Source organism: Hyperolius riggenbachi, chromosome 1 (genome assembly GCF_040937935.1).
Source record: "Hyperolius riggenbachi isolate aHypRig1 chromosome 1, aHypRig1.pri, whole genome shotgun sequence".
NCBI classification, from domain to species: Eukaryota; Metazoa; Chordata; class Amphibia; order Anura; family Hyperoliidae; genus Hyperolius; species Hyperolius riggenbachi.
Genome location: NC_090646.1, coordinates 513,693,037 through 513,715,373, shown reverse-complemented (window position 1 = coordinate 513,715,373; position 22,337 = coordinate 513,693,037). Strand labels below are relative to the sequence as shown.

General features: G+C 44.7%; 1 long non-coding RNA gene across 1 annotated transcript; it reads left to right on the top strand.

The window, feature by feature from the left end:
• The first annotated feature begins 14,989 nt into the window (after positions 1–14,989).
• Positions 14,990–21,984, top strand: LOC137556093 (uncharacterized). Its single transcript, XR_011028759.1, has 3 exons — positions 14,990–15,124; positions 15,207–15,339; positions 21,928–21,984. It is a non-coding gene; the product is annotated as an uncharacterized lncRNA (long non-coding RNA).
• The last annotated feature ends 353 nt before the right edge of the window (positions 21,985–22,337 follow it).

Here is a 22,337-nt window from a genome sequence, read left to right as displayed (position 1 = left end):
TTTTTTTCATTGTTTATACAAGGATCATTATCCAAGAAAATGATGACTGTGCAACTTTTAGAAAGGGAAGCACTTTATGGTGAGGACTGTATAGATAGATATACAGTACTTATATATACTGTATGTACTCATGGCACATACAGATAGAATAGTTGAGCTTTTTCTTTAAAGAGACACTGAAGCGAAAAAAAAATTATGATATTATGATTTGTATGTGTAGTACAGCTAAGAAATAAAACAGATCAGATACATCAGTCTAATTGTTTACAGTACAGGAAGAGTTAAGAAACTCCAGTTGTTATCTCTATGCAAAAAAGCAATTAAGCTCTGTGACTTTCGAAGTCCTGGAGAGGGCTGTTATCTGACTTTTATTATCTCAAGTGTTATTGAACTATTTACTTTTTCTCTTCCAGAGGAGAGGTCATTAGTTCACAGACTGCTCTAAAATAATTATTTTGAATGCTGAGTGTTGTGTAATCTGCACATATTATAGAATGATGCAATGTTAGAAAAAACACTATATACCTGAAAATAAAAATATGAGAATATTTTCTTTGCTGCTAATCTTCTAGTAATTATTCATAGTACACAACCAATTCATTATATCATATTTTTTTTTCACTTCAGTGTCTCTTTAATTGTGCTCCTGATCACTGTAGAGTTTTTTTTGTTTTGGGTGTATGGATCATTAATACGCCTTTTTAAAAGCTCTAAATAGTGGATTGTTTGAAAAAAAAAAGTAGGAAACAAGGAAGTTCAATTGTATAATCTCCTCGTATACAAAAATAAAATTGTTATAATCATTAAAACATCTAATTTTATCTTCAAACCACCCCATATCTAGGTTTACAAATATTTACAAAAGTCATAGATTTTAATAATCTAAAAACAAAACTTTTTATTTAGAGATCAACAAACGTGTTGCAGCTCATCAGTCGATGGATTGATATGAAGCCTATGCAAGCATTATAGAACTTCGAAATATACCGTGCTGGGCCTCCCAACAACATAATGCACTGAAAAATTACAAAGAACATCAACAATAAAAACTAAAAAATAGTTAAAGTACTACTTTACGGGGGTATGGAAAAAAGAGTTGAACTAAACTTGGGCTTCTAACGGTCCCCCGCAGACATCTGATGCCCGCACAGCCACTCACCGATGCTCCGGTCCCCGCCTCCAGTTCTCTTCCGGAATTTGCAACTTTAAAGTTGGAAAACCACTGTGCCTGTGCGACCACGTCCTCGCTCCCACTGACGTTACCGGGAGCGTACTGCGTAGGCACAGATCATACTGGGCCTGCACCGTACACTCCCGATGACGTCAGCGGGAGCAAGGAAGCGGCCACGCACGCAGGCGCAGTGGTTTTCCGACTTTAAAGTCGCAAAATTCGGAAGTGAACCTGAGGCGGGGACCAAAGCATTGGTGAATGGCTGCGTGGGCACAGGACGTCTGTGGGGGACCATCAGAAGCCCCAGGTACGTTCAACTCTTTTTTCCCCTAGCCCCTACAGTACTCATTTAAGGATAGAGAAAATTATATTATACTGGGGAGCCTGATTAGTTGGGTCATTCTGAAAAGTTAACTAATGATGCTGAACAAATAAAATAGGTTGCTGGGACATGTAGACCCACTTGATTTATTTGTGCTCCAATAAATCTCTGCCCAGTGCACCTTGCCTGTGAAGCGTTTAGCTTACCTGTGTTGCTGCAGCGTGTGATTATTTAGGATAGCCTTTGTGTAAGACATTTGCCTCACCTTAAACCTTGGATTAATTACTGCCTGGACTGTTGCTTGCTGGTGTACTCTGACTAGAGATGTGCCGAACCTCCGATTTTAGGTTCGCGAACTTCCGTGGAAGGTTCGGTTCGCGTAAAAGTTCGCGAACCGCAATAGACTTCAATGGGGAGGCGAACTTTGCAAAATAGAAAAAATTATGCTTGCCACAAAAGTGATGGAAAAGATGTTTCAAGGGGTCTAACACCTGGAGGGGGGCATGGCGGAGTGGTATACATGCCCAAAGTCCCGGGGAAAAAATCTGGATTTGACGCAAAGCAGCGTTTTAAGGGCAGAAATCACATTGAATGCTAAATTACAGGCCTAAAGTGCTTCAAAACATATTGCATGGGTATACATCAATCATGGACTGTAATTAGAGTTCTGCTTCACACTGACACACCAAACTCACTGTGTAACGCACCACAAAAAGCTGTTTGCGTAGTGACGGCCGTGCTGGACTGATGCGCAACATGGCCAGAGCGCAGGCCGTGGCAGTTTTCCACCCCATATGGTCGCCGGGCTGTGGTAGCTCAATGATAGAACAGTGACTGTCCAGCTGATCAAATTTGGTCTGTCCACAACAGGTAGGCATAGGTAGGTAGGCAGTATAGATAGTTAGGCGGGGCCTGGCTGGCACAGTAATAACAATTACCAAGGTCCAGCTGCAACAGATAGGGCTGTATAATGTCAGTGTCAGTGAGCAACACACACACACACAAAAAACACATCAGGAAAACATTAGAGCTCTCACAAGAGAGCTGAGGGGTGCTATTTTAGCAATAACAATTAGCCAGGAGCAAGCCAAGAGCCTACCTAATCTTTCCCTAGGAGAAAAAATCTGCAGCAGCTCTCCCTAGTCTGTCTATTTGCAGCAGGCACACTAGTGAGTGTCATGGCCAGTGAGCCTGCCTTATGTAAGGGGGAAGGGGGCTCCAGGGCTTAGTGTAGCCTGAATGGCTACAATGTGCCTGCTGACTGTGATGCAGAGGGTCAAAGTTGACCCTCATATTGCATTATGGGGCGAATCGAACTTCTGCAAAAGTTCGCCTGGTCCAGGCGAACGCGAACCCCCAAAGTTCGCCTGGAACCGTTTGCCGGCGAACCGTTCGGCCCATCTCTAACTCTGACATGCACTTGTCTAGCCCTTGGACACCATGTACTTCTGATCACCTGTTTGACCCTGACCTTTATTGAACTGGTCTCCTGATTAACGTTTGATACACTGCTATTACCTAATATTACTGTTGCTGACTCGGACTGTCTGAATGCTCTTCTGCCTGAGCCCTGCCTTGCTGGGTTCTGGTGGTACATCTGCCTTTCGAGCCTCACAATCTTTATATCACTTAAGGTTTGGTGCTGGGAAGACTAAAAAAAGACATATACTGATCCATCGACTGAGTGGGGATGTGCTTCACAGGGCTGTTGAATGCCATTCTGCCAACTGAAACTTTTTCCGAATTTATTTCCAACATAATTTAATTAGAAAACTATCAAACTGCTGATATTGATAAGCAGGGGCGTTTCTAGGATCCTAAGAGATCGGGGGCACTTTTGGGCACCCACTCCAGCTGGAAAATGGGTGTGGGCACGCACCAGAATGTGGGTGTGATCATGGGTGGAGCCAAATTTACATGAATCTAACAGCGGTCTAAGTAGACCTGCCCAGCAAAATGTTGGATTAAGCCCCCCCTCCATTTATTAAAAAAAATGCAGCATATTACATAACTAGGCAGAGTTACCTGGCTGCTCTCTGACTTTTTGCTGGGTGGGCTGGCCTGCTGCCAGTCCCCCCATAGCATTCCCTGAGCTTCTAGTGGATTCCCTCCCATGCTTCCACGGGCCTCATATTGAGGCACCACAGCTCCCTGAATTCCCCAATAAAGGCATTACAGCACCCAGCATGGCAACACAGCACCCAGTATGTCTACATAGAGACACCACAGCCTCCAGCATACCCCGAATGATGCACCTCAGCTCTCACTGAGGCACCACAGCTGACTCTGCCTGGGGGACATCCGGGGCACCCCAGAATAGATCTGGGGCACGTGCCACTGATCTTTAGGTCTAGCAACGCCCCTGTTGAGAAGTCACTGAATTGGCCATATTGTACTGTGGTTATTGCATTATTACTTCCACAGGGTGAAAATTATTGCATCTCATTTTAATCTCCCTGTCTAATTTCAGACTCAGAATCAATTTTACTGGCCAAATAGGTTTGCATTATACATTTAGCTTGGCACTTGCTTAACCACTTCGCATCCAGACCTTGTTTTCCCCTTATTGACCAGAGCAGTTTTGATGCTTTAGCGGTGTCCCTGTTTAATCACCAATAACTTCATCTGTACTCGTGCCACATAAATGATCTATATATCTTTTTTTTCAAGACAAACTAAGCTTTCATTGGGGGGTATTTGATCCCAAGTAAAATGTTCCTCTCTATGCATGTTAATGGGGAAAAGGGGGAAAAATAAAAAAAAAATCACTATTTCTCAATTTTGACCAATTTCTGTTTAAAAATAAAAAGTGCGATTGACATAAAAACTGTGCCACCAGTTAAAGTCGCCCCAGTATAGATATCCAGATGTGTCCCCAGTATCACCCCAGTATAGCCAGATGAGTCCCCAATATCAGCCCCCCCAGCATAGCCAGATGAGTCCCCTGTGTTTGCCACCTCCAGAATAGATTGACAGATGCACCCCCAGGAATAGTGCCCCTCTTTATAACCAGATGTGTCCCCGGATCAGGATTACCCCCATTATGGCCAGATGTACCCCCAGGATTAGCGCTGCCCCCCATTATAGCCAAATGTGCCCCCAGTATTAAGGTATGCCCCCCCCCAGGTGCCCAGATGTGCAAAATTTGTAAACCCCCCCTCTCCTTAATTACTCAGATGTCCCCCAGTAAATATGTATGCCCCCCTTTGCATATCCCCCCTCCCCACCCCCCAAGAATCTATAGCCAGATGCCCCCCCCCCCCCCCCATCAGGCAGCCCCCTCCGTGCAGAGATAGTTAAAAAAAAATACACAAGCGAGCAGTCTCACTCACCTACCTCGGTCCTGCGACTATCCTGAAGCCTGATCCTCCGATCCCCGCTCTGCAGTCAGCCGCATATTGCCAGTAACCCGTGGCTTGAAGACGTCATCAAGCCGAGACCCGGGTTTCCGGCAATATGCGGCTGACTGCAGAGCGGTAATTGGATGATCAGGCTACAGGATAGTCGCAGGACCGAGGTAGGTGAGTGTGGCTGCTTGCGTGTGCATTTTTTAAACTATTTGTGCGCCGAGGGGGACAAGTGAAGGATCGCTGCAGTTCACTACTGCAGCGATCGTTCATGGGATGGGGGTGGACTAATTGGGCAAAAGGGAACATGTTCCCTTCCACCAATTAGTATTGCAGCTGACAGTGCCGGAGGGTGCGCTCTAAAGAGCACCTGCAGTAGCGTAGCTAAGGAGTTGTGGGCCCCGATGGGGCTCCCCCAAGCACTCTATACATAACAATTGGTACTGCACACCAAAACCTGCCAATGGCAACTACAGTGTCAGAGGTGCAAGAAGAGGATGGGGAACAGTTTTTTAATGATTACCACTATTCAAAGTATCTATAGAAGTGATTATTATGAGCACAGGACCAATAGGAAGCTAATACTGTAGTTGAGGGAGGGCCCTTCAGGGCCCCTCTGGCCCAAGGGCCCCGATGCGGTCGCAACCTCTGCAACCCCTATTGCTATGCCCCTGAGCACCCGACCGTGCACAGCAGGGCTGCAGCCAGGTCAGTATATCTACGTGGCTGTGGCTTGGAGGGCGCCACAGCTGACGTAGATATACTGTAGTGGTGGGGAAAGTGGTTAATACACAGACAATATACTACAAGGACAGACAGTTCATTAATCATGTAAAGTTTTCACATACAGGTATCCAACAGTATTATCATACTAAAATCTCCATTTTTGTTAATATAAGATTATTTATATATTCAACATTTAGAAACTTGATTCTATGGATATATATATATATATATATATATATATATATATATATATATATATTAGTAAAGCCAGTGTTTGGTACCCCCAACAAATAATGTCTTTGGCAACAAAAATACCTGCACATGGAATAATTCTTTGATCAGCTTTTATTTACCTCTAAGCAGTACGTTTTAGCCAGCCTACTTACCCACCTATACTGTGTGAGGCCCCATTCACAATTACAAAATGCAAGGAGTGCATTTGCAGGAGTTTGTAGGAGTGATTTTTCCGAGATTTCACGCGGAAAAAATCACTGAACACTGTGGCAATTTTGCCGCGATTACGTTTAGTGCTTCTATAGCACTGAACCGCGATCGCCTGGAAATCGCCTGAAAATGGTGCAGGTGACGCGTTTGGGTTTCGCTTTTTGCCCGTTTTTGGGCGATTTGCAGCGATTAGTAAGAACGGGTCCATAGGGTTTCATTACGCTAGTGCTTTTAAAAAGCGCTAGCGTTTGAGCGTTTTACCAAAATCGTGGCAAAACGCTCTAGTGTGAATGGGGCCTAAAGGTGCCATTTTTAGTAAACCACCAAAGTTATCACACTTAGGAATATAATTATTTTTTTGGAAAGAATAATTTGTATTACTTTTGTATACTTCAGAAATACAATTATACAATTACACAACACGCAGCAAAACAGGGCCGCGACAGCATCCACAATTAGGCTTTGTTCACATCTAAAATCAAAATCACAAACGCCAGTGTTTTGTGATTTTGTGAGTGATATTTTTCCCCCTCCCATTGCTTACCTGCGCGCTACAATTTTGTGTACAGCGCTTTTCAAAGCGCTTTTGTAGAGTGATTTGTTTTTTTCTTCCTGAGGCAAGTCAGGAAGTGAACTATTTGACCCAGAAAAGCATAAATACAATTTATTTATTCTTAAAAGTGTAAACGCAATCGCCACTCAAAGCGATTTTGTGAGCGTTTTGGGTTTTTCCTATACCTTCCTTTGTAGAAAAATCGCCCTAAAAATGGTACATGCAGCGCTTTGCTGAGCAGAAAGCCGACAAATCGCGCTGCTATTAACTATCCCATAGGAATTCATGGCACAAGCATTTTTAGGGCGATTTTTAAAATCGCAGACGTTGAAAAAATGTGCAAAATGCCCTAGGTGTGAACGAGCCCTAAATGTACAGCTGTATCAAAAGTGTTGTTACAGTACATAGTTATACTTCAGCATGCAATAATAGTTCTTCAACATATATACATAGGCAACGTCGGACTGACCCACCAAACTACCGACGTACAATTCGGTAGGCCCGCTTTAAGAGCTGTTATGTCACCAGTCACATGACCAGAGGGCCCCCCTCTCCTATCCGGACGGCCGGGCCTGCGCCAGTGAGATTTCAGCCAGCCGCGTGGTGATGTGACGTCATCACGCTAGCCATGCAGTGCGGTCCGGAGGTCTATAAGAAGAGAGGCATCATTCTTCTCACGACAAGCTCCGCCTCCGTCCACACCGCATCATTACTGCACTTCCCCTGGCGCCAGACAGAGGCCTGGCTGGAGATGCCGCACCCTGCAGGGGGAATGCCTGGCCTGTCTGTGGACCTCGTCGTCTGACTGACTCACTGTACTCTGAGCCTGAGGGAAAGGCAGCCGCCAACCGCAGCCACACTGTCTGTCGCCCGCCGGGACCTGCCATGCTGCCGGTCCAGGCTCAACTGCCCTGCACGCATGGTGGGCTCTCTTTGTGTGTGTAGAGTTGGGGGGATGAAGAGGGGAGGAGACTCAGGAGACTGTCACTGAGGAGAGATAGAGGGACCAGACCAGGGACGGTTGTTGGTTGGTGTGTGGCCTGGCTGGAGGAGGCCAAAGAGGCAGAACTCAAAGAAAGAGATGATGTGTCTGGGCAGCTGGGAACTGGGGGGAGTTGCTGTCTGGCTGCAGTGTGCCTGCTGTGAGTCTGCCTGCCAGCCATAGGTGGTGGATGATGGGCACATTGGGCAGTCTCAGGCAGTGGCACAGAATGCAGTGTGTTAGTAGGGGGGATGGGAGGGTCATGTTTGGTTAGCACGGAAGGGGGGCCCTAGGTGAGGGCGGGGAGGCTTCCCCCCTCCCCGCCGCTCTGTGCCCACTGCCCCCACTTCCAGCATGGGGGCACTGAGACCTGCCTACCTAACTGGGGGGGAGCGCGGAAGGGGGCCCATAGGTGAGGTAGGGGTGGAGGCTTCCCCCCCTCCCCGCCGATCTGTGCCCACTGCCCCCCCTTCCAGCATGGGGGCACTAAGACCTGCCTACCTAATTGAGGGGAACGCAGAAGGGGGGCTCTAGGTGAGGGAGGAGGGGGGAGGCTTCTACCCTCCCCACCGCTCTGTGCACACAGTCCCCCCTTCCAGCATGGGGGCCCCCTCACTAATTGGGGACCTGCCAACCTAATCTGGGGACGCCTATAGACTGTGCAGCTATACTGGGGACACCTATATACCTGCCTACGCCTACCTAAACTGGGAAATCTACTGGTTGCCGCCGATCTAAGCATTTGTGGGGATATCTGCTGTCAATCTGATTGCATTTTTTTTGGGATGTCCGCTGCCAATATGATTGTATTTTGTGGGGATACCTGCTGCCAATCTAATTGTATTTTGTGGGGATATCTGCTGCCAATCTAATTGCATTTTGTGGGGAAATCTGCTGCCAATCTGATTGCATTTTGTGGGGAAATCTGCTGCCAATCTGATTGCATTTTGTGGGGATATCTGCAGCCAGTCTGATTGCATTTTGTGGGGATATCTGATGCCAATCTGACTGCATTTTGTTGGGAAATCTGCTGCCATTTGACTACTTGATGAATTATCATGAGCCATGTAACTACTTTATTATTTTAGCTAAAATGTATCTGGTTGGATCTAATCTCTGTGAATAACACCGCTACTTGTTTTGTGTATTTTTAAGTCAGTGCGTGGTGACACCCATCTATTTTTGCAATAAGGATATGATGTGGTCATATCCTTATTGGAGACTGTCCTCAGAAGTGCTCACAACCTATTCCCTACCATAATCATGCAAAATTTCTAGAGTACATGTGTATGTGAGCCCAAAATGGGGGGATGGGGGGGGAGGCCCAGGCTGAAACTTTCTTGGTGGGCCCTTAGTGTCCCAGTCCGACCCTGTACATCGGTCCTTAGTCTGTCCACGTCTGCCCTAGATGCCCCCCGTACCCACCCCCGATCAGTATCTGTATAAGTACGTTAATCACTGAATTTCAGTTTATAAAAAAGATCTGACCACTTCAGACTTTCCTGAATTTTTTACTGACATTTCCTTTTCTTGTATACACCTTTAACCAGTATCAGTTCTCTATGTATGAGCATAACCCATTCTTTTTTCAATAGAGGGTTGCTACGGTTCCATTTAAGTATTATTAGTTTTCGTGCATACACAATCAAAGAACGGGAGGAGACCATTTTATGCGTGGATAATAAGTCGTCGACCAGAACCAGAACTAAAAACCAGGCATACATCCAAAACCACTGGTATATGGTGAGCCTATAGCTGATACATTTTACATATCTACACCAATCCAACAGGCATACAGTTGTTCCAGAATTTATGGTCCTCATCAATACATGAAATGGATTGACATAGGGCTTGAACCATTACTGCAAACTCCTGATTACATCAGATAAGCTCATGGTGACTCAGGCCAGAACCAGTTGGAAAGTATAAGCCAGATGCGGATCTACAGGCGTGCACATAGGGCAATTGGCATGGGCACCCCATGTAACTTTCCTGGGGGGCGCATCCTCAGTAAGAAAATTAAGCACCCCTCTGCTCACCGCCAGCGCTGCGCTGCCCGCCCGCACCCGCGGAAGGAGAGGACTGTGTGTGGTCACTTTGTGACTTGCCGAGCAGTGCCCCCCTGTGCGTCACCTGACCGCTCGCAGCTACATCCACGCATTGTTTGCTCATCTAGTCTCCCCTCCCACCTCCATCAAGGGATACAAGGCAGCGAGCGGTGCCGATGTTGCTATGGCGACCAGAGACGCTGCGGGGACTGCCCCACAGTGTCTCTGGTCACCATAGCAACATTGGCACCGCTCGCTGCCTTATATTCCCGATCCCCGTCCTGATTGGCCGCACACGTGAAGGAGGTGGGAGGGGAGACTAGGAGAGGAAACCATGCGTGGATGTAGCTGAGGGTGCCAGGCGGTCAGGTGACACACAGTGTGTGAGTGCGCACTCTGACTGTGAGGCCGCTAGGCGGCCATCCGTTCAGGAGGGGATCATGGGGGATGGATATGTGAGTATATGTGTGTGTGTGTCTTATGCAGGACGGTAACTGTAGCCATGTGTGTGTTGGGGGAGCGGGGGGTGGTTTGATGGGGATAGACACTGCAGCCATGTGTGTGGGGGGTGAGCTATGGTAGATGGTCACTGAAGCCATGTAGCAGGGTTATGGTAGATGGTCACGGAAGCCATGTAGCAGGGTTATAGTAGATGGTCACTGCAGCCATGTGGCAGGGTTAATGGGGACAGACACTGTAGCTGTGTGGGGGGTGTTACGGGGACAGACACTGCAGCCATAGGAAAGAAAGGGGGGTTCAGACACTGCAAGGGACAGGCACTGTAGTAATCAGAGGGTGGTGGGAGTCTTACAAAGGGACAGACACTGCAGCCATCAGGAGGGGGGGGGAGGTTCTTTCACGGGGACAGAAACTGCAGTCATCGGAGGGAGAGGGGGTGTCTTATGGGGACTGACACTGCACCGCATGTGCACGGAGTCGAAGTCGCACAGGGAGGGAGGTCATGAGACTCCTGAGCGAACATACTGCGCATGGTAGTATGTCTGGGTCAGTGAGTGCCAACCTTGCCAACTCACTACAAGAAAACAGGGCCTTTTACCGCTACACAGAGGAGGACACTGGCACACAGGAGGTGTGGTAAGAAACTGCACACACACATATAGGGCCTGATTCACAAAGCGGTGCTAACAGTGAGCACCGTGGTGAAAAGCCCTTTATCACGCCTAAACTCTGTTCAGGCATGATTAGTTTAGGGGCTTGATTCACAAAAGAGTGCTAACTGTTAGCACAACCGTTTTCGCGCGAATTTTCTCATTGCGCACGTTTGCGAATTTTCGCACAAAACGATAATGATTTCGCGCGCAATGCGAAAATTCACGCGAAAACAGCCGTGCTAACAGTTAGCACTCCTTTGTGAATCAAGCCCCAGGTGTGATAAGTTTAGGTGTGATAAGTTTAGGCATGATAAGTTTAGGTGTGATAAGTTTTTAGACGTGATAAGTTTAAGCACCAACTGGGTTAGCACCGCAGTGCACAGCTGATCAAAAGTTTTGTGCTAGCAAAGTCTGGTGCACTTTGCATAGAGTTTAATGGCGCTGCTTTGCGTGCGGGACTTTGCATGCGATCTAAACTTATCTAAACTTATCATGCCTAAACTTATCATGCCTAAACTTATCATGCCTAAACTGAGTTTAGGCATGATAAAAATGGTTATCACGCCTAAAGTCTTTAACTGGGTTATCACCGCTTTGTGGATCGAGCCCATAGTGTCCATTTTTCTTTTACTGTCCGCTCAGGTATCCTTTAATTTATGTACATAGAGGGCACTTGGTTGCTTAATTATTGTATTTTTGTGCACCTGTCTATTTAATGTGTTTATCTTGAGGCATCTGGCTACTTTATTTTATCTGGAGGAGTGTAACTACTTATGGTAGTTGTGAGCTGAGGAAAAAGTATTGCCGTTTACTTATCTGAGGCTTCTTTCAGCACCTAGAAGTGTGTGTGTCCCTCACTAAAGGTCCGCGCTGTGATGTCTGTAGTGGCTCATCGGGTCGAAGGCTTCTGTGCATGCGTGGACGTCTTTCGCGATCCCACTCCCACCGCTGGGAGTGTTCTGAGCAGGTGCAAAGGTACTGTGCTTGCACAGAACACTCCCAGCAGCAGGATCGCAATCGCAAAAGATGTCTGCACATGTGCAGAAGCCATCGACTTGATGAGTCAATGAGCCACTACGGACCTCACATCAGGAGCATGGAGCAGTGTGGACCTTCGGCAAGGGACACACACACTTCTAGGGGCTGGAAGAAACCTCAGGTAAGTTAATGTCAATACTTTATTTTATCTGAATACTTTTAACTTAATATTTTTATTGGGGGTCATGTGACTAGTTGACTTATTATTTGGATTCATGATGTGACTACTTAACTTATTTTAAATGTGTATGTTTTAATTGTGTTCAGGGGTTGTTCTGCCTGTGAGAAAGTTGGAAAGGATGCAGTTATGGGGGAATGAGACTCTGCTTGGAGAGGGGGTGCAATTTTAGAGTTTGCCATAGGCACTGTAGTACCCAGATACGCCACTGGTATAAGCGTATTACTCAAACAAACAAACAAACAAACACAGAACATTTATATCGCACTTTTCTCCTGGCGGACTCAAAGCGCCAGAGCTGCAGCCACTAGGACGCGCTCTATAGGCAGTAGCAGTGTTAGGGAGACTTGCCCAAGGTCTCCTACTGAATAGGTGCTGGCTTACTGAACAGGCAGAGCCGAGATTCGAACCCAGGTCGCCTGTATCAGAGGCAGAGCCCTTAACCATTACACTTTCCAGCCACCCTGTGTCAAGGTGAGTATCCTATTTGTTTTCTTTCCTTTCTGCATTACTTTACATCCTACACCATAAGGGACTACCAGTTCTCTGCTTTTTTTATGCGCCCCCCCTGGAAGAACGACAGGTACTCCAGACCCCCATCATCACTGTGGATTGTTTGTTTCTGAGAATTCCAAAGGCAGTGAAAATAATGCCTAGTCTCCCAGAATGCTCTCTGGCAGAGGACAATTCAGCATAGCTAAAACAGCCTAGGCTGTGACATCACTGGGAGGGCGGGGCTACATACTAATATACAGCAATGTATAGAGATATAGGAAGTGTTTCTGATGCTAAAACCAGGAAAATTACCATAAAAGTGGCTATCCTGAATAATTTACTGCATTCTACTATTTGTCACTACAGGGCCTCTTTAAGACTGCAACAACACAACTTAAAATTACTGCTAAGAACATAAAGAACAGCCAATATTGAATCATTGTCTTCTGTTAAATGGGAGAAAAGAGAGGCCTACACTAGAAATCCCCCACGCTTCAAGATAGGGGGCCCCAACCAATCTCCAATCTCTTCTATAATAGATGCAGGTCTAAGGCCTGGTACACACTGCAAGCACTTTTCTAAGCTATTGGGATTGTAAAAGCTCTTGCTATGTAATGCTGTGTGTTCTCAGTAAAGCAATGCAATTTTTGTAAAAAAAAAAAAAAAATCACCATAGCATTGTATTAGCAGGAGCCTTTCAAATCACTAGTGATTAAAAAGCTTGTGCAGTGTAAACCAGCCGTAAAAGTCACATTCTACATGCCTGCACAGTAACGGTGACCTGTAAAGATTGAAACCCAATCTCTAGGACGACAGTCTGCGGCATGAGCGCTGTACAGACACGCTGGTCTAGTACAGACAAGTAAAATGTGCTGTTTCTATGCAGAGGGAAGGAGTGACGGTGGTGCACCTCGCCGTAACAACAACGCACTGCTAGCTTCTAGGCTAGTGGCGCATCTGCACAGCTCAGCCCTGAACTGACATCCTAGGGATCGAACACCTGATCGCAATGGGCGACAGTCCTTGACCCAGGGTACAAGGCTTTAGGCCCCATTCACACTTAGAAGTGCAAAACGCGTGAAAATCACTGGGCAGTGCAGTGATTTCTCCGCGATCGCGTCTTGCGCTTCTATGGCACTGAAACACAATCACCAGGAAATCGCCTGAAAATAATGCGTTTGCATTTCGCGATTTGCGGCGATTAGCGCAAATCGCCCAAGTAAGAATGGGCCCATAGGGATTTATTACCCTAGCACTTTCAAAAACGCTAGCGTTTGAGCGTTTTGCCATAATTGCCAGAAAAACGCTCAAGTGTGAATGGGGCCGTAGTCGGATCAGACACATTTCAAAACTAAACGCTAAAAAAAAGAAATACATTTTGATCACAATTGCATTGAGTGGGCATTTATTGCTTGAGTTGAGATGTCTTCCTGTAACGATTGGTGTAGCAACACAGATTATGTGTGATCTGCAGAATCACCAATAATACAGATGCTATACCTGATTATGTGGTGATCTGCAGTATCACCAATAATACAAGCATAGCTGGCAGAATACAAAGTATGTAATGCTTGGTGCAACAGTAACAGGATAGTTTAGCTAGACCTCACCAGAGGAGCTGGTGGGCACTATTGGTACACAGTAACTGAATAGTTTGACAAAACCTCACCAGGGAGAGGAGCTGGTGGGTACTATTAGAACACAGAAACTGATTAGTTTGGCTTAACCTCACCAGAGGAGCTGGTGGGTACTATTAGAACACAGTAACTGAATAGTTTGACAAAACCTCACCAGAGGAGCTGGTGGGTACTATTAGAACACAGTAACTAAATAGTTTGACAAAACCTCACCAGAGGAGCTGGTGGGTACTATTAGAAGGGCACCTCACCAGTGACAAGGGCTTACTGGTGAATAGAAAGGTCAGACAGGCTAGGATCAGTAACAGGCGGGCAGGTACAGTACAGAATCGGCAGGCAAGAGAGTAGTAAGATATCAGGCAGGGTTCAGCAACAGAGTCAGATGAGCAGAAGTACAGAAACGATAAGCAAGAGCAGAGTCAGAGGGTAGCCAGAGTCATACACAGAATCTCAATATACAGTAATACAATAATCCTAGTCTTGTGTGAAATCCCTGGTTTCCTCCCAGATCAAAGCACACCGGATACGATCTAAGGTCTGAGACGCTAACACGAGAGTATTCGCAACAGCAGACAGTGAACAGTGAAGGCTTATGAAACAGAGGAGACCCCACGGCTGCGCCTACAACAATCGGCCAATCCGGAGCGCCGTGAGTCTCCTCTGACGTCAGCCGACCGGCTGGTCAGCTGACGCGCCTCCTCCCCGCATAAAGGTACGGTCTCGATACGGCAACCCTATGTGCAAAAGACAGACCTGGCCTCGGCGTACTAGACGCCAGAGGCACGGGCGAAGTCCCTGAACAGGAAGGCAAGGCGGCTGCGGAGACACCCTGCGTGCCCGCAGCCGCTATTACTGCGAATGTTACACTTCCTCTCCTGGATTTTGGAAAGTGAAACCTTGAGTCTATTTCTGAGTCTATTTTTGCTTTAGGTTCACTTTAACTTGTGGAGTGCTATCTGCATCTGGCTGGGTACCTTGAGTGAAGAATGGAATCACTGACCATGTTAGGGGCAGCTCCATAAGATTTCCTTTAGCTTTTGGCATGGCCCCAGCTATTGGCATCTGTGACATGTAGGTATCTAATTATTATTAAAAATCCTTGGGTGATGATTATATTATCTGACAGTTTTGCTCCGTTTTACTTCTCTTCCAGTTCAGGAACATCTGCCAGAAATTACACTGATGACGTCTGAAGAATTTTACTAAAGGGCATTAGTAATCCCAGGCTTTAGGTGCCACAATGAAATCCTTCTTTATGAACATAATTGAAAAGCTTTATTTAAATAGTAAGTGAGCAAAGATGTGTGGTAAAAAATGGTCAATTCTTTGTACGTGTACAATTTTTGCACGATATGGCCTTATTTCTAGAGATGTCGGCGAACAGTTCCCGAACCGTTCGCCGGCGAACATCTCACCATGTACTACTTCCGGGTCGCTATGTCCCGGAGTAGTACGCCTGCGCTGGCTCGGCGGTGCGCGTCCTAGATCGCGCTCCTGTTGCCGGGCACTTTCAGTGCATGTGCATGACGTCATGAGTGACGTCACGCTCATGCTCAGAGAGTGCCCGGCAACAGGCGCGCGATCAAAGACGTGCACCGCCGGGCCAGCGCAGGCGTACTACTCCGGGTCATAGCGACCCGGAAGTAGTACAGTCCCCACAGAGATTCGCCCACGAACGGTTCGGGCCATCTCTACTTATTTCTTTACCTTCCAGTACAATTAACTCATCATGTTTTAAACATGCAAAAATATAGCTGTGTTAATTTTAATTAGTAAATACAGTAAACAGCACATTAATGTACGACTCTACATTACGTTGGGGTTGGCCCATATAGCAGAACTGCTCTGTAACTCATTGGTTTGTGCACATTATTTTAATACAAGTAAACATTTACTGCTCAAAACCTAACTCCTGTTAGCAATACTACATAAATAACAGGTAAGCATAGTCGATAGATTAGCACACACAAAAGTTGCACCTGTTATCTTCTTACTGGATACAGTAGCAGTAGGGTAGTGTACAACTAACTAACAGGATGTAAACCTGACGAAGGCTGCAAGGCCGAAAGCTTGTTCATTCTTATTTATTTGTAGTTAGCCAATAAATGGTATCATCCTGATTTTAAATTTCTTGCTTTTACTGGATACAGTGGCACTTATGTAGTCCTACATTTCATCAGAAACAGTATGAAAAGCCAAACTAAAGTAAAAAAAATCAAAATAATAACCAGCTGTAGGACTTGCAAACATAGAACAGACATGTTTTGTGGCAGCCAACTTCCTCAGAGGATCCATATATGAGGAACATTAACTGGGTAAGTGGCACCCCAATACATCCATGGGAGAAGCTCACTACATGTAATAAAATGTTGTGGGCATCAATAACATGTGGCAGGATTGTCGAACCCTGATGAAGTGTGGAGAGACTGAGTGAAAAAGCACGTCGGCCATGGTTGTATCTGATCAATGTTCTTAAAGGGCGTCCCTTAAACGCCAATTTGCCAATTACTCCAGTTGTGTAGGGAGCATTGCATTGATTCATGCTCTGTGTAGATTTTTAAGCAAGAATATACTGAAGGAGATGTATGTATGTATGTATGTATGCATGTGTGTATATATATATATATATATATATATATATATATATATATATATAGTCACGGACGAAATTCTTGGTACCCCAGACATTTTTGCAGAAAATCAAGTATTTCTCACAGAAAAGTATTGCAGTAACACGTTTTTCTATACTAATGCTTACTCCCTTTGTTTGTCACACAAAACTCCAAAAATGGTCTGGACAAGATTATTGGCACCCTTTCAAAATTGTGGATAATTAAGATGATGCCCCTTTAAACTCACCTGGGGTAAGTACAGGTGTGGGCAATTTAAAAATCACACCTGAAAGCAAATAAAAAGGAGAGACGTTCACTTAGTCTTTGTGTGTCTGTGTGTGCCACACTAAGCATGGACAACATAAAGAGGAGCGGAGAACTGTCTGAGGACTTGAGAAACAAAATTGTGGAAAAATATCAACAATCTCAAGGTCACAAGTCCATCTCCAGAGATCTAGATTTGCCTTTGTCCACAGTGTGCAACATTATCAATACATTTTGTTTCTACAAAATTACACATGTAACACTGACATACATCATCAGTGAAGTGAAATGAAATGTTTTATCAGTTTAAATAAAAAAATATAAAAATTGCTGATAAGACGAATGCTTCCTCTGGAATTTATTCCTCTGTCTTGTTATTGTGTGTCTGTCATTTCTAAGTTGCATCTATGATGATATTTTTTTTTCATGCGTTTAATTAGTAAGTATACAGTCTTTTAACCGGGGACCTGAATGTAAAAATATACCCTCATGTAATCCTCTTTTGTTCTACCACGTTTATGAGTTTTCTTCAATCAGAATAAAGGTCTTTTGAGGTCTTGAAGCCTAATGCTCAGAAACATCTAGGAAAACTTTTCATGTTGGTCCAATAAAATGTATAACAACTGCAGTGGAATCAAATTTCCGCTAAAGCCATTAAGTCTTGTTCTTCTCAGCTCAACAGGAACCAGTTATTGAAAGTGGTGTAATATTACAATACCAGGTGTCAGTGCTGTCGCCTCCTGAATTTTATTGATGCAACTCAGGGGTCAGACCATCTTAAAATTGGTAGGACCAGGATTACAGAAAACATGTAGACATTTGTGATTTACTTGCAAAGTCACTCATTCCCAAGCAAAAAACTATGTTTGCCATTGTAAAAGCTAACCTATTGAATGCATTTATAACACTGTTGGAATTTACCAATACTATTTTTTTAACTATAATTCTGTCTTTACTTGGAACTTGATATTTACTGTTTACTGTACTAGTGGTTGTGGGGTTACAGTTGCGGCCAGACTCCTGTGGGTCACTTTAGCCTCTTTGTTAACTACTGTCTTTGATGCCTCGTAACAGATTGCATTGGAAAGTGAAGGCATAGGTGACAAGCACAGGACTGTTGAAAGCTTGATACTTTTAATGTATGAGTGCTGATAGATTATTTATAATGTCTACATCATTAGCCCAATCAGTTCTCTACATCTCTGTAAATTACATTAACAGTATTTAGTTGATTTCTTCCTATTAAACAGTAAACAAAAAAGCAGAAGACCAGACTGCCCATCTTGCTTTGATGGCAGTTCAGCACTTTTATTTTTCATAGGAGGGCTATCATACCTCCCAACTTTTTGAGACAAGAAAGAGGGACACTTTTTAGACACACCTCTAATTACACCCTCAACACAACTCTTATTAATCTCCCTGGCGGTAACCCTGACCTACGCTCGGGGTAGCCACCGCAGAGGATTACATGGCCCGGGAGGAATTTTTTAAATAAAACTTGTTGTAAACCTTGTAGCTAGCACTAGGCTAGCTACCTGTGTCCGCCAAGGCTCTCCGTTCTGCTCTGATCCCCCTGATCGCCGCCGTTATACGTACCTCCCCCCAGATCCCGCAATAGCACAGCCTCTCCAATCACCTCCAGGCTTTGCTATGGGGAGGATCGGGACTGCGCATGACATCATGACGTCGATGACGTCAGACGTCATGTCCGATCGTTGCCATAGCGACGACTGAAGCTGATTGGGGAGGCTGCGGCTCTCACGGGATCGCGGCTGGGTAAATATAAGCGCCGGCGATCGGGGGGGATCAGAGAGGTGCGGGGGGACTTGTGGGACACAGGTAGCTAGCCTAGTGCTAGCTACAAGGTTTACAACAAGTTTTATTCCAAAAATGACTACCGTGGACGCAACCACCGAAACTGCGTACCGCCAGGGAGGTTAAATGTACCAAAAAGAATTAATAAGAAAACTGAGCAGGGGCGTAACTAAAAAACCATGGGGCCCCCCTGCAAAAATCTCATGGGGCCCCCTCTATACGCTCTACCACACAACTTTAGGCGGTGTTTCCCCCACAGAACAAAGCCCAACTAGTCAGCATTTCCCCCACAAAAAAAAACATAATTAGCCAGCGGTGTCTCACACACACACACACACACACACACACACAAAACCCCCCACATAATTAGCCAGAGTTTAGTGAGCAAAACACACATAGTTTGTGACCGTTTCCCCCACTAAACGCACATCATTAGTGACAGTTTCCCCATTAAACAATTGTTTTGCCACATCGTGCAAAATCTATGAGTGTATTGCCACTTGCACAAGGAATCAGAGCATGATTGCTGTGGAAGAAATAGCACTCTCTAGCATCTCTGCCCGCATATGAGAGATAACGGCGTTGGAGACTTGGGCGCAGGATTCAGCCGGTATATGGCTGATCCTGCTGCCGCACAAGTCCTAGCCGTGTTAAATACTATTTCCCCTCCAGGCCGCCATGGATAGTGGGGAATGATAGAATTCGGCTTCCAGCAACTGCTGGAAGCCGAATTATTATGTTTTAACAGGAACTTCAGCTCCGTCTTCTGATGGGAGATAAGTTCTCGTTCATTTGCATTTATGTTTTGTTCCCAGCAGCATGAAACCGCCAATTGCAAAAAATCCATTTTACCTTTAAAGCGGCCCTGAACTCAGAACGTCCTCTTTGCTTTAAAAGATACACAACCGCATAATAACCTTTGAACAAAAAACATTTGTCCCAGGGAGGACAGTATGGATATGTGTTCCTAATTCTTAGATAGGTTTTGATGCGCTGAATGCATGCATGTTTGTGCTATGCATGTTACAGGGCTGGAGTTAGGACACATACGACACTGGGATACCTCTGCGCGGTGTATGTGACTAGGCAAGAGACTTTACTCTTGTAACGAAGATCCCAGCTTTTAACTTAGCTGTAGTGACAGCATTGATTGCTGCATTATTTTTGTGAATGGCTTCGCTTGAGGATGTGCATGAGTGTGCGGAAGTTGATTTTGAGTTTGCTACATTGTTAACATCCTGCACTTTCAAATGAGCTTATCTGCCATCTCTGCCATGGTTATTATGTAACACGGGGAGAGATAAAATTACAACTTGTGAATAGACACAAATGAGGGGGATTTAAACAGGCTAAACTCTTTAAATACATACAGATTGCATTTCTCTGTTTTCCTTCTGTCCTGTGCAAGAGTTCAGGTCCACTTTAACCCATTCGCGTTCCGTCGTTTTCACGTGAGAAATGTTCACCTCCCATTCATTAGCCTATTACTTTGTCACTACTTATCACAATGCACTGATCTATATCTTGTTTTTTCCGCCACCAATTAGGCTTTCTTTGGAGGGTACATTTTGCTAAGAGCCACTTTACTGTAAATGCATTTTAACAGGAAGAATAAGAAAAAAATGGAAAAAATTCATTATTTCTCAGTTTTCAGCCATTATAGTTTTAAAAAAAAACATGCCTCCATAATTAAAACTCACATATTGTATTTGCCCATATGTCCCGGTTATTACACCGTTAAAATTATGTCCCTATCACAATGTATGGCGACAATATTTTATTTGGAAATAAAGGTGCATTTTTTCCATTTTGCATCTATCACTATTTACAAGTTTAAAATAAAAAAAATATAAAAATATTTCATCTTTACATTGATATTTAAAAAGTTTAGACCCTTGGGTAAATATTTACATGTTTTGTTTTTTTTATTGTAATGTTTTTTTTTTTTTTATATTAAACATTTTATTTGGGTAGTTTTGGGAGGGTGGGAGGTAAACAATAGATTTATAATGTAAATGTGTGTTAATTTTTTTTTTTCAGGTTTAGTATTACTTTTTGGCCACAAGATGGCGGCCATGAGTTTGTTTACATGACGTCACTCTAAGCGAAGCACACGCTTAGACTGACGCATCGGGGAGGGAACAGCCAGAAAAAGCACAGCTTCCAAGAGAAGCTGTCGTTTTTTCAGCGGGGGAGAGGAATCAGTGATCGGGCACCATAGCCCGATACATTGATTCCGTGGCTACCGAATTCGCGGCTGGCAGTGCGCGTGCACGCGCGCGATCGGCCGCGGGAGCGCGCGGTAGCGCGCATGGTTCCTGGATGTAGAAACCACGTCCAGGAACCAAAATAGGTTAAGCAAGCTTTTTTTCTCCCTGCCGGGTGGAAATGGCAGCTACGTCAGGTGACGGTTACACTGGCTGATGCAGGCGAGTTATACACTTGCATAGGGCCCATTATATCTTGCCTTGATTACTGCAACACCCTCTCATCTGGTTTTCCACTAAGTCAGGCCAAACACACATTGATATTTCTGATCAATTTCCAGCTGATTCAATCTCTTTCATTGAATCTGCCTTTCAGTATATCTGAATGATTTACTTTTGATTGATTTTGGAAGTTTATTGAAAGTCTGGTCAGACTTATTGGAAATTCTCCATGCGTGGGGACAGGGCAGGAGCAGTGCGGGGCTGTTGGCAACACTTGCAGTTTGCTAAATGCTTGAAAAATTTGTGTTACAAAACTGGGGATAGGACAAGAGGGTTGACCACCGTTTGCAGCAAGTACTAAGACTGAGACCATAAATATAGTGCAATAGTGTTTATTGCTAGGGATGATGAATCTAGAGGAGGACAAGGAAGGTTGTGTGCAGATCTGAGATTGCGTTTAGGTTGGTATCTATAAATTAGTGAGGAGATGTACAGGGGAGAGATTGTGGAGAGCTTTGTAGGTTATGGTTATGAGTTTAAAATGGATCCTCCCGTTAATTGGCAGCCAATGAAGAGCTTGACATAGAGGAGCAGCAGAGGAAAAGCAAGAGTCAAGCAGCTGGGTTCAGTAGAGATTGTTAGTTGGTAGTCCACAAAGTAGTATATTACAATAGTCCAAATAAGGTATTATAAGATCATGTACTACCATTGTAGTACTGTGACTGTCCTCTTCCTTTTCCTCTCCCTCATATAGGTAAATAATAAAGTCAAACTTCAAAATGTTGATTCCAGATGACAGCATGAAACTACTAGTAAGAAACATACACTGTTACAAATAATTGTATTTTACTTTACTCAGTATACTGAGAACTGCAGACCTGTTATAGCATGTGAAGTCATTCTTAAGAACACCCGGGCAGGTAATTACTATTTGATAGGCAGTCATGTATTCAGGCTAATGTACATAAAGAACATATCCAACTCCCTATAATCCTTCCTATAATCACTACCTGTTTGCATGCCTAAGATTATCTTTTTAGCTTATTTTAAGTAATACCAGCATACCGTATGTGTTCATAGAAGTACCCATAGATAAAATGAATAAGTGGAGGGCTTTCTGATACACTTCTGATACGAAAGTTTTGTTATAAGACACCAAATATG